General features: G+C 48.2%; 1 non-coding gene and 1 pseudogene across 1 annotated transcript; both read right to left on the bottom strand.

The window, feature by feature from the left end:
• Window positions 1-4,478: 4,478 nt before the first annotated feature.
• On the bottom strand, window positions 4,479-5,694 carry LOC101995141 (annotated as a pseudogene).
• Window positions 5,695-5,811: 117 nt separating this feature from the next.
• LOC113456424 lies at window positions 5,812-5,918 on the bottom strand. Its single transcript, XR_003377235.1, has one exon. It is a non-coding gene; the product is annotated as a U6 spliceosomal RNA (small nuclear RNA).
• Window positions 5,919-12,394: the final 6,476 nt, after the last annotated feature.

The raw sequence follows: 12,394 nt of genomic DNA, 5'->3' as shown, positions 1-12,394 counted from the left end.
ATTTATTATGTATACAATATTCTGTCTGTGTGTATCCTCTTCTGTCTCCATGCATGCACACGGAAGGACAGGAGAACACTCTAGTATCCTCTCTGTCTCCATGCACATGGAAGGACAAGAGAACACTCTAGTATCCTCTTCTGTCTCCATGCACACGGAAGGACAAGAGAACACTCTAGTATCCTCTTCTGTCTCCATGCACACGGAAGGACAAGAGAACACTCTAGTATCCTCTTCTGTCTCCATGCATGCACACGGAAGCACACACATTTTTAAAGCTTTGTTTTAATTTTGACTGTGTGTGTGTTTGTGTGCATCTGTGCATGGGACTGTAGGGTCCACAGAGGCCAGAGGCATCAGATCCCTTTGAGCTAGAGTTACAGGTAGTTGTGAGCCACTCTGGAGACTGAACTTAGGTCTTCGGTCCTCTGCAAGAACAAAATTCTTATCAAGGTATGGTGGCACACCCTTTTAATTCCAACAGAGGTAGAGGCAGGCAGATCTCTGTGAGTTTGAGGCCAGCCTAGTTTACTTAGTTTCAGGACAGGCAGCACTGTCTTCAAAAAAATTTTTCTAAGGTGATTTTTTTTAAATATTTTTATGGTTTATTTAACTTTATTTTATGTGCATTGGTGTAAAGGTGTCAGATCCCCTGCAACTGGATCTTCATGACAGTTGTGAGCTGCCATGTGGGTGCTGGGAATTGAACCTGGGTCCTCTGGAAGAGCAGTCAGTGCTCTTAACCACTGAGCCATTTCTCCAGCCCCTCTAAGGTGATTTTTACACCATGAACTTTGCTTGATGTATTTTGCAGTGTCAGGGATCAAACTTGGAGTCACAGGCATGTTGGGCTAGCTCTCTACCACTGAGCTAGCCCTCCAGCCCATACTGACCCATTTAAAAGTATTTTTTCCCTAATGCATGGACGGCATTGTGCGACATTACCTGAGATCTTGTTTCATCACTCTGAAATAATACCCTGTGTGTATTCTTTATTACCTGTCACGTGTCATTTCCCTTCCTCATCCTAATAACATGTCATCTACTCTCTGAACCTATGGATTTGTCTGTTCTGGACACTTCCTGTCACTGGAGTGAGATGTAATGTTCTGGGTCTGACTCCTTACTCTGCGTAGTGTTTTCAAGGCTCATCCCCACTACAGTTTGGATCAGTATTTTCTTCCCATGATGGAGGAAGGTCATTGGTTAATTAAATAAAGAAACTGCTTGCCCTGATAGGTTAGAACATAGGTGGGTGGAGTAAACAGAACAGAATGCGGGGAGGAAAAGGAAGTGAGCTCAGAGACACCATGCTCCCCTCTCCTGGGCAGACGTGAGAGCTCTGCTCTCTGAGGCAGATGCAATGAACTCCGACCCATCATGGACGTAGGCTAGAATCTTCCCGGTAAGACTGATGCTACACAGATTATTAGAGATGGTTTGATCGGGATATGAGAATTAGCCTGTAAGGGCTAGAGTTAATGGGCCAAGCAGTGTTTAAAAGCATACAGTGTCCATGTAATTATTTCGGGGCATAAGCTAGCAGGCGGCCCGGGTGCTGGGGACGCAGCCCCGCCACTTGTAACACTACATTCCCATAAATTGATGGACATTTGTTTCGGTTCCATTTTGAGCGATGATGGTCAATGCTGCCACAGCCTTGCACAAAATTTTGGTATCAGATGCTCTGTGTTTCATGGGGTGACCAAAGAAAGAGGGTCACTCCAAAGTGCAATTCAGGTTCCGTCAGCAGGGAGGAACAGTTCCTCCCTGGATGAACTGAGCCCCAAACAGCTGTGGAAAGGAGTAGTTATTGATTGTTACACAGAAGCTGGTTTTGGGGTGAAACAAGTTCCTCATACCAAAGCCCCGATCTAATCTGTATCCTTTGAGAAGGAAGACATCACACCCTGCAGCCTTAGTCCTTGTTGCGTACTGTTTGCAGCCCAATAATGTAAGTTGCACCAAGTGTGCCAGGATCGTCCAGTGATCAAAGCCACGCATAGACTGTAGAGCTCCTTCAGCAACGACTCTCTGGATAACAGAGAACAACCACTGTTTTCTAGGATAATTTCTTCAAGGTCTAAGTGCTCCTAGAAACCAGCTGTTCTGATGTTTACCCTGGATACAGCGAGGATGATTATTTCATTCTGATGTTTACTCGAGCTACAATGACTCTTTAGATAGCTACTATGTTTTGCTTGTTTTGTTTTCGCCTTTTTAAAATATATTTATTTATTATGTATACAATATTCTGTCTGTGTGTATGCCTGCAGGCCAGAAGAGGGCACCAGACCCCATTACAGATGGTTATGAGCCATCATGTGGTTGCTGGGAATTGAACTCAGGACCTTTGGAAGAGCAGGCAATGCTCTTAACCTCTGAGCCATCTCTCCAGCCCCCCCCCTTTTTAAGACAAGGTATCACTATGTATCTCTGCTTGTCCTGGAACTCACTCTGTGGACCAGGCTGGACTCAAACTCACAGAGATCATCCTGCTCCTGCATCTCAAGTGTTGGGATCAAAGGTGTACACACCATGACCAACAAGATTTTAGACAGACTAGTGTCTTATATATACGTAGAAATTGCATTTGGTTCAAAACCGCCCCTATGTTTAATGTTTTCAGGAGCTGCCAAACTGTTTTCAAAGTAACAGCCACTCTGCTTTGTCACTGAGGTTGGGAGGGGATCCAAACTTTCTACCTCCTCACCAAGATGTCATTGCTATTGCTTTTTTTTTTTTTTTACTTAGAAAACTTTTTTTCTGAGGTCTTCAAAGATTATTACAATCAAAGGATCTCTCTGAAAATGTCCCAAATTAAATCAGAGGCTCATCATCCAAGTGAGACAGACATCTGTGCCAGAAAGGCTTTTAGGCTGTGATAGTTTTATATGACTTAGTTTTTCTTAATTTTTGAAGTATCACTCTTCCCTTCATGTGGGCTCTCGGATCCAGCTGGAATCATCAGGCTTGGCAGCCAAGAGCCTCTGCACTCAGCCATCTCCCAGTTCCTCAGCACTCCAGTTCCTCTGCACTCAGCCATCTCCCAGTTCCTCAGCACTTGTCTTAACTGTTCGCTCCACTGTGTATGCAGGTCGCATCTTAAACCTTGTTTTTGAGACACTGCTGCACTATGGAGCTGTTGTTGCCCTGGAACTTGCTATGTAGACCAGGATGGCCTCATACTCATAGAGATCCTTCCTGCTTCTGTCTCCCAAGTGCAGGGTTCAGAAGCGTGCACCACCAGCCTGGCTGGTATATTCCTATCTTAGTGTAGTAGTAACTTTTCTCACTGCTGTCACAAAAACAAACCTGGCAAATCTTGAGGAAGGAAGGGCTTATTTCAGCTCGTGAGTGGAGGGCACAGTCCCTCATGGCGGGGGAGACATGGCAGCAGGAGGCAGCTGCTCACTGTGTCTGCAGTCAGGAAGCAGAGAGAGGAATGCTTACTCTGAGCTAGCTTTCTCCTCTTTATACACTCTGGGACCTCCACCTGCACTAGGTCAGTCTTCACACCTTATTTAGCCCAGGCTAGAGACCTCCTCACAGGCATGCTGGGAGATGTGTCCTCCAGGTTATTTCTGGTTCCTGTTAAACTGATAGTATTAACCATTGCACCTGACAGTTCTAAATTCATGAAAAAAGACATTTTAGCCGGGTGGGGTACACACCCTTTAATCCCAGCACTCCGGAGGCAGAGGAAGGTAGATCTCTGTGAGTTCGAGCCCAGCCTAGTCTACACAACTAGTTCTAAGATAGTGAAGGCATATGAAGAAACCCTGTCTTAAAAAGCAAGCGAACAAGCACAAAACAAACAAACAAAGACAACAACAAAAATATCCACACATTTTATTTTTTTTGAAGTCACGATTATCATTTTATTCTATGAATATAAGAAAGGGGTGTGTGGTCGGGCAGTGGTGGCGCACACCTTTAATCCCAGCACTCGGGAGGCAGAGGCAGGCGTATCTCTGTGAGTTCGAGACTAGCCTGGTCTACAAGAGCTAGTTCCAGGACAGGCTCCAAAACCACAGAGAAACCCTGTCTTGAAAAAAAAAATGTGTGTCTGAACAGTCTAGGTGACTATAAGAAAGGGCTGTGTGTCTGAACAATCTAGGTAGGTAGGTAAGCTCCACTCTTCTTGAGAAAGCCCTGAATCACAGAAAAAGAAAGGAAACTTTAATGTCATTTTTCACAACCTTAGAAATTCTACTACGCTAAAATGTAGTGTTTTGCTAAAAAAATTAATAATATATTGCAATGCTTGTGTCATTGGTATTTCTTTAAGTCTACGTCTGACAGTTCCTTGAATGACCCTCCCTGAACTCTCACAGTTTCTGTGATTCTTGGCAGTTGGCAAGTTAGGATGCAAAACAAAACACACACTTGAGAAAGTTGTTTCCACGTGAAAAATGGCGTAATATTTGCGAGTTCTTAGTCTTCTCGTTTGTTTTCCTGAGAGTCCCATTTCATGTCTACTCGAAAGCTTTATCATCAATATTCAAGTAGCTTGACTCTCCGCGCTTCAGGACAAAGAAGTCTTCAGTCTTAAGTCCATATCTCTCTAGAGCTTCCTTCAGTTTCGCTGGAGGCTCTAAGTAGTGCTCATCAGCTAAGGCAAAAGTTCCCCAGTGAATTCCCACCGATGTGAATCCTTACAGCGTCTTCTGGATCAACATGTTGATATTTCATAAGCCACCTTGGCTCATATGCTCCAATGGGAATAGCTGCGAGGTCGAAGGGCCCAAATCCCTTCCCTATCTCTTTGAAAGCAGGGCAGTAGCCAGTATCCCCAGCAAAGAAGAACCGGTTCCAAGGCCCCAGCACAGACCAGCTGCCCCACAGGACCCTGTTGTCATCCAGGACGGTCCTTTTACACCAGTGTTGGGAAGGCATGAAGACAAAGGTGACCTTGTCGTGGCCGGGCACGCAATTCTCCTCCCCTCAGTCCAGCTCGATCACGTTCTCACAGCCCCATTTCTGCCTCCAGTCGAGGAGACCCAGAGGCACGAACCATCCCAGGTCATCGCCAAACAGCTCATTCAGAGCCAGGACAGAGCCGTAGTCCAGGTGGTCGTAGTGGTTGTGACTGATAAGGACCGCATCTATTGGGGGCAGCTCACTTATGGTACACGGGGGGCGGCGGAATCGCTTCGGGACCCATGTACTGCGAGGGAGAGGCGCGGGAGCTGAACATGGGGTCCGTGAGGAAAATGAGTTCGTCCATCTCCACCATCAGCGTTGTGTGGCCCAGCCACGTGACTCGTAAGCTAGCCTCGGTCACCCCGGCTTCTTCAGGGTCACTGATAAAATACGGCTTAAGCACTGGGAGCTCTTTGTCAAGTTCCTCTTTGGAGCCTGGGACACAGCTGTGGTCTTTCTCCGTTATCAGCCACCTAAGGACATCTGGAATAGAGATGTTTTTCCACTTTGGCCACGGATTAACAAATCTCCCATCTGTTCCTTTCTTCGATTTAGTTACGTCTTCTTCTAGTCTATAATCCAGTTTGAAGCTTTTCCTGGAAAACCTAGAAGACACACTTTCTCCTGAATTCTGTACTGTATTTTGGCGCTTCCTTACTGGTTTCTTTGGGATATTGGTAGCTTGTTGTTGGAGACTGGCTGTTTTCATTTTCTTCCATGTCCTTTGGTGAGAAGCGTGAAGCTGCAACCTGGAATGCAGGGACGGCGGGATCTGAGACCCCCAAATATGGCTACTCTCACCTAGACGACTAAAACCACAGTGGCTCTTCACCCCGGCGGCTCCACAGATGCAGGCGCCGCAACTCCTGAGGTGCGGTAATTCAAAAAAATATGGAACACTTCACGAATTTGCGTGTCATCCTTGCGCAGGGGCCATGCTAATCTTCTCTGTATCGTTCCAATTTTAGTATATGTGCTGCCGAAGCGAGCACCCCACACGTTTTATTATAGGATAAAAATCCTGGGAGCAGGGTTGGAGAGATGGCTCAGAGGTTAAGGTTGAGTTCAATTTCTAGTACCCACATGGTGGCTCACAACCATTTATAATGAGATCTGGTGCCCTCTTTTGGTGGGCAGGCATACATGTAGGCAGAATGCTGTATACATAATAAATAAATAATCTGTCTGTATGCTTGCTGGCCAGAAGAGGGCACCATTACAGATGGCTGTGAGCCACCATGTGGTTGCTGAGAATTGAACTCAGGACCTCTGAAAGAGCAGTCAGTGCTCTTAAAGTCTGAGCCATCTCTCCAGCCTCCAATAAAAGTATTTTCTCTACTAAAATGTAATTATCTAGCAAGTAAAAGATTTATTTTGTAGTATATAATTTTTTTTTTTTTTTGGTTTTTCGAGGCAGGGTTTCTCTGTGGCTTTGGAGCCTATCCTGGAACTAGCTCTATAGACCAGGCTGGTCTCGAACTCACAGAGATCCGCCTGCCTCTGCCTCCCGAGTGCTGGGATTAAAGGCGTGGGCCACCACCGCCCGGCCTGTAGTATATAATTTTAACTACGCAAAGATGTGTTACATTTGTTTCCGTTGTCTTTGTTAACAATGTAAAGATGTGTTGCATTTGTTTCCTTGCCTGCCTAAGGCCCCTGATGGGTCTAATAAAAAGCTGAATGGCCAGTAGCTAGGCAGAAGAAGGATAGGTGGGGCTGGCAGGCAGGGAGAATAAATAGGAGGAGGACTCTAGGAACAAGGGAGAAGGGGAGGGACACACTTGAGGCCAGAAACCAGGCAGCTTTCTGTCAGCCAGACTCAAGAAGCAGTGAAAGTAAGATATACAGGAAGGAAGAAGGTAAAAGTCTCCGAGGCAAAGTGTAGATGAAGAGAAACAGGTTAAGTTGTTAGGTAGGGCTAGTGGGACAAGCATAAGATAAGCCCAAGTGGGGACTGGAGAGATGGCTCAGAGGTTAAGAGCACTGGCTGCTCTTCCAGAGGTCCTGAGTTCAATTCCCAGCAACCACATGGTGGCTCACAATCATCTGTACTGAGATCTGGCGCCCTCATCTGGCGTGCGGGCATACATTGAGGCAGAATGTTTATCATAATAAATAAATAAATCTCAAAAAAAAAAAAAAGATAATGCCAAGTATTTATAACTAAGTCTCTGTGTCGTAATTTGGGAGATGGTTGGTGGCCCAAGAGAAAGAAACCTCGTACAGCATGTAGAGAGAGGCAGAAGGATTAGAAGTTTAAGGCCATCCTTGGTTACACAATGAGTTTGGGCTACATGAGAGTCCATCTTAAAGCAGAGAGGGGCTGGAGACATGGCTCAGTGATTAAGGACACTTCTCTTCTAGAGGACTTGGGTTCTGTTCCCAGCACCTACATGGTGGCTCACAAATACCTGTAACTCCAGTTGCAAGGGATCTGACCCCTCCTTTCGGCTTCCAAGGCGTCCTGCACGTTTTCACATGTCCCGTAGAGATAAGGAGGCACACACCTGCACGTGAACAAGGAGAGTTTGTGAAGGCTCTTCTCAATGAACGTCTCCACATGGTCCTCAGAGTGAAGCCGGGGACCAGACGGAGCAGTGACCCCATGAGTGTCCTTGGGGCACATTCTGCATGCAATAGTTTGAAATTCTCCTTAGCATCCCCCCCCCCGCCCCCAGCCTCCAACTTGAGCGGCTGTGCATTTACTGTCTTTTTAATTCTAGCCTCCAAGGGAGTGTGAAGAAGTATCTCATTTTCGTTTTGACTGCGGAGGTCAGAGGACAATTGTCTGGCATCCTTTCTCACCTTCCTCCCTGGCTTGGGTACTAGGGGGGCAAATACAGGACACCAGGCTTGTGTGGCAATTATCTTTAACTGATATACAAAAAAATTACCAAAAAGGAAAAAAAAAAGGCATTTTTTGCTTTTGTATCTTTTTTCCATGTGGATAGTCAACACTTAGTGAAAGTCTATTTCCTTTCTCTCCGTCTTCCCAGAATGCTCCTCCCTAGACCTGGATCCCCTGGGATAGACATTGTTGTTCAACGCCCGAGTTGGCTTTCAACTCCACACAACTGTGCCCCCCTCCTCTACTCTTCTGGGCCCCGCTGATCCTCCCCTCCCTCCTACTCACACGTGGACCAGGGGCAAGGCGGTCCCCAGGCTGCCATTCCCCTCACATCCACGAGGGGTCGCACCATACCTGCCTGCGTTCTCTCCGAGAACTAGCGGTTAATTCCTTCCGTCCTGAACCTCTCTCATCCTCTCCCAACACCACCTTCGGGTTTAAAGTCCCAGAGCTGTTTTCCCGGTTCTCCGAGAAACCCATCTTTGTAAGCCATCTTACGTGATTTGAACAGACCCGTGGGCAGCATGCATTCTGACGCCCTCATTCAATACTTCCCTCATCAACAAAATAATAAGAATTCCCATTGCGCTGGGCGCTGTCCGAGTGGGCGGAGAGCAGGATCTCATTGTGAGCGTGGTGCCCGGCATCTTCGCTGGGCATTTTCAAGGTTCCCGATATACAGCAGGTGCCTAATGGAAACAAGGCCTTCACCAAGACTTCAAAGTCTCTCTTTCTATAAATCTCCCTATATCAGTTCCTCGTGTTCTCTTCGACCTTCGCTTTCTTAGGCACGGGGCGGTGTGTGTGTGTGGGGGGGGGGGCAGCAAGCAGCAAGTTTTCCTGGATGTAGGGATCCCTATAGTAGATTCAGGCTTGACAAGCCATCCAAGTAGGACGTGAGCATTTTTATTTTCTGTCCGTGGAAATTTCAACCTCCGTCTCCTTTTCCTGTGTTGTGTGGTTTGAAAGCATTTTCTGAAAAATTCAGGGTTGCCTTGGTGTACTCTAAAAGCTTTTGCCCTCCTTCTCCTTGGGATCCTAGCTAATGAGGAGATGGCTCTTGATTTTGGACACTCATTTTTCTTGGTGAACATCTACAAAGATGGCCTCTGGCCTCACTCAGCATTGTTTGCGGGTGTCTTTCCACTTCAGATACATTGTTGCCAGTGTCCACCCAAGGAGCTCAAGCTCCATCTGGGTCTCAGCTTCACCCTCGGCTTCTTTTGACTCCAGAACCTTCTCTCAGCCCCTAGTAAGAACCCGGGGCCTGGGTTATCCCAAGCCCTCTCTTTCCAGACAAACCGTATGAGCCACCATGTCCAGTTTATGTGGAGATACTTGGGCATTCTGGGATTTTGGTATCTCTGTCCCCTGAGCTCTGCAGCACCCAGATGCTGAGGCTGGGGTGGGGCAGGAGAATGCCTTCCAGGGTTAGGATTTTGCCTTTGTAATGCTCTCAGCTCTGATGCTCAGCAGTCAGGACCCCACACCCTCTTACTGTCATCACAGGGTGGAATGCTACGCTAAGGAAGCCCAGTTAACAATCCCACCAGCCTGCCACACCTTTTGCCCTGTTTTCTAGGTACTCTGGGCCCAGGCTGACTCATACCCTCCAAGCACCCTGGGGTTGTTTGTGCTCCTGGTAACGTGTAGGGTGGAGCTAGGGGTGACGGATGAGGTTTCCAAAGGTTGGTGTTCAGCCCTCTGAGGGGTGGAGGGTCGACAACTAAGCTACTGGCTGTACACAGCAGAAAACCAGCCTGGTTAATTCTGCCCAGTGAGAATTTTCTGGAAGGGTGACCGAGCAGTCCACAGAATCACAAAGTGAACTAGGGGACAAGCATCCTAAATTGCCCAGGAACCCAGAAGACGGAGGTAGAATGGCAGGGAAGGACGCTAAAGACTAGTCCAGCTGCACCCTGGGTCAGATTCCCTCAGAGGCTAGCTGTCGGGGATGCAGGATGAACACCGTCTCCGATGGCTGGGTCTTCTCAGTGGGCCCAGGTTCAGTGCCCATGCACTTTGTAGGGATGTTGTGGGGGATCTCTGGCCAGTCAGACTACTACAGGGGCTCCCATTTTGAATTAGCCCCACCTCCACTACGGCGTTTAGCTGCTAAGCAACCAAAAACAACAAACACCAGTCAATAGGCAGTCTCTAACTTGCTGCCTATAGGCAACTGGGTACCCAGAGCACTGCTTGCAGATGTGGGTCAGGGACCCCACCAAACTCAGAGAGGCTGTCCAAATAAATTGAATGCTTCTAGAGAATTCTTATGCCAGCTTTCTTCCCAGGCCTAGGGTCATTAAACTCTATGTTTTTTGTTTGTTTGTTTTGTTTTTGTGTAGGAGTGCTCTGTCTATATGTGTGCCTTGCACGCCAGAAGAGGGCATCAGATCCCATTACAGATGGTTGTGAGCCACCCTGTGGTTGCTGGGAATTGAACTCAGGACCTCTGGAAGAGTAGCCAGTGCTCTTAACCTCTGAGCCATCCCTCCAGCCCATGGGTCATTGAACTCTGTGCAAGGCAAGGATTGAATCTTAATGTGGATTATTGCATTGGGTTTTACATCTGTGTTGTTTGAATTACATTTATTTATTTATGCATGTATTTTGTGTGTGTGTGTGTGTGTGTGTGTGTGTGTGTGTGTGTGCACAAGTACCCATGCTCACACACACATAGAGGCCAGAGGAGCACCGTGGAGCAGATGGAGCTTGCATTGAGCACATTGAGGCAGGGGCTCTGGGTTTCCATCTGTTCCCACCAATTGGCATTGGGGTTGGAGCCCCTCAGTCATGCCCGGTTCTTACATGGGTGCTGGGGACCCAGGCTCAGACCCTTGTGCTTGCTCAGCAAGTGGTCTCACTCACTGAGCTGTCTCTCCAGCCCCTGAGAACTACTTTAAAGTTTGACAGGAATGACAAGGATCGGACAGGTGGAGGACAAAGCTAAGACATGACAGGAAGTGAGAGGCCTTGACTGTTGCTGAAGCAAAAAAGGGGGTGTCTGAGAGGGGGGTGGGGATGGGGAGCTGTGGCTTTGGGGTAGTGACTCTGAGTGACTCGGAACCCCTGGGTTACTCCCACTGAGTCCACCTCAGGGGCCGCGACTTTCCAGTCCCTGTCCTCTTCCTGCCCCCTTCACAGGCCTCTCCCCATTTCCTAGGGACCTGTGTTAGTGTCTCCTTGGGGCTTACGGCAATACCTGAAGCCTCACGATAGTCTCCTCGGTCCTCCTCCCCGGGCTACAGCCATGCTGGACCCTGCCTGGCTCCTCGACCTGCTGGCACGGTGTTCCTCCCCCACTGATGTCCTTTGTGTCCCAGCTGCAGGCATGCCCAGGCATGTTCTCGTGGTGAGGCAGAAGGCCAGGGCTGATAAGCCTCTACTTATCTCCCTGAACTCTGTGAACTTCTCCCTGGGCAAAGTAAACTCCTGGCAGAGGCCAGAGTCCATATGGGAAACCACAGAAGTTGGTGGGGATTGGAGGACCATGGCCTTGTGATTGGAGAGTTTGTGGCCTACCTTGATGACCTATGGGCCTGTGTTCCAAGCCCCTACCTTTTGCCCAGATACACCTGCTTCAGCAATTGTCAGTGTCTGTTGGATGGCCTTCTATTTTCACCTAAATAGCATTTGTGGCAGGCTTACCGTGTGCCAGGCCCCATCTAGTCACCAGGGTATGCCACGCGTTCTAGTCCCAGTAAGATTTTAGAGACAGTGACACCTGAAAACGGGAAAACCAACACTGGGAAGGGCCACAAACAATGCAGGTGATGTTCCTTCTCCCTTGACGTAATCCGGAAAGGACTTGCTAGGATGTTTGAACTGAGATCGAAGGAAGCAATGAGTGAGCCAAACACACAGGTGGGAAAGAGAGTTCCAGGTCAGAGCAGCGGAAAGTGCCAGGATCCTGGAGCAGTAGCATGTGTTTGAGCACCAGAAGGCTAGAACAGAGTGAATGAGAGCTGGGCAGAACTAGGGGTGTGTGCGTGCGTGTGTGTGTGTGGACTGTGGTATCTGGTGGGGATTTTGGACTCTGTTCCAAGTGCAAGAAGAGCTGTCAGAAGCCAATAGGGCACAGAGAAGCAGTCTGAGTTTGTCAAAAGGTTCCTGTCTGCAAAGAAAGGATGGTTTGCAGCGGGGAGAAGGGAAGCAGGGCCCAGTTAGGAAACATGGCCATCATCAAGGTAAAGCTGGTACAATGGCAGCCAAGGGAGGTGAACAGACTCAGGCAGGAAACACTGTCTCTTTGACCCTGGTGTCTGCCCATGCAATAGAGGACAGGAGACGGGAATGAAACGTGACTGATATTTTGAACCTGAACATGTGGTCAGACGGAATTGCTGCTTGCAGAGCTGGTGGGCACTGTTTCAGATCCTCTAGTTCTCCTGAGAGGAGAGGATTTCCAGACCCTAGACATAGAAGCTGGCTTGTGAGTGAGCACAGGGCTCTGGGGAGCCCTGCCTTCCACAGTGTGGAGGAAGCAAGAAGAACCAGAATGCCACTCTCTGCCTCACAAATCCATCCATCCATCCACGCACCCACCCATCCACCCACCCATCTATCCACCTACCCATCCACCCATCCATCCACCTACCCATCCATCCACGCATCCAT

Source organism: Microtus ochrogaster, chromosome 7, assembly GCF_000317375.1.
Source record: "Microtus ochrogaster isolate Prairie Vole_2 chromosome 7, MicOch1.0, whole genome shotgun sequence".
NCBI lineage: Eukaryota > Metazoa > Chordata > Mammalia > Rodentia > Cricetidae > Microtus > Microtus ochrogaster.
This window is presented reverse-complemented; position numbering and strand designations above follow the sequence as displayed.